Genomic DNA, 827 nt, shown 5'->3' with positions numbered 1-827 from the left:
GTAGACTGCCTATTTCCTCTTCATTTGTTAGGTCTGGTGGGTTTTTACCTTGCTCCTTCATCTGCTGTGTGTTTTTCTGTCTTTTCATTTTGCTTACTATGTTTGGGGTCTCCTTTTCACAGGCTGCAGTTTCGTAGTTCCCGTTGTTTTTCGTGTCTGTCCCCAGTGGCTAAGGTTGGTTCAGTGGGTTGAGTAGGTTTCCTGGTTGGGGGGACTAGTGCCTGTGTTCTGGTGGATGAGGCTGGATCCTGTCTTTCTGGTGGGCAGGTCCATGTCTGGTGGTGTGTTTTGGGGTGTCGGTAGCCTTTTATGATTTTAAGCAGCCTCTCTGCTAATGGATGGGGCTGTAGTCCTGTCTTGCTAGTTGTTGGGCATAGGGTGTCCAGCACTGTAGCTTGCCGGTCGTTGAGTGAAGCTGGGTCTTGGTGTTGAGATGGAGATCTCTGGGAGATTTTCGCCGTTTGATATTACGTGGAGCTGGGAGGTCTCTTGTGGACCAGTGTCCTGAAGTTGGTCCTCCCACCTCAGAGACACAGCCCTGACGCCTGGCTGGGGCACCAAGAGCCTTTAATCCACATGGCTCAGAATAAAAGGGAGAAAAACATAGAAAGGAAAGGAAGAAAGGAAGGAAGGAAGAAATGAAGGAAGCAAGAAGAGGAAGGAAGGAAGAGAGGAAGAAAGGGAGGAAGGAAGGGAGGAAGAAATGAAGGAAGGAAGAAAGGAAGGATGAAATGAAAGGAAGGAAGAAAGGAAGGATGAAATGAAAGGAAGGAAGGAAGCAAGAAAGGAAGGAAGAAATGAAGGAAGGAAGAAAGCAAGAAAGGAAG

This window comes from Physeter macrocephalus, chromosome 7 (assembly GCF_002837175.3).
Source record: "Physeter macrocephalus isolate SW-GA chromosome 7, ASM283717v5, whole genome shotgun sequence".
Classification (NCBI taxonomy): Eukaryota; Metazoa; Chordata; class Mammalia; order Artiodactyla; family Physeteridae; genus Physeter; species Physeter macrocephalus.
The sequence above is the reverse complement of the archived record's forward strand: the minus strand, read 5'-3'. Positions refer to the sequence as shown.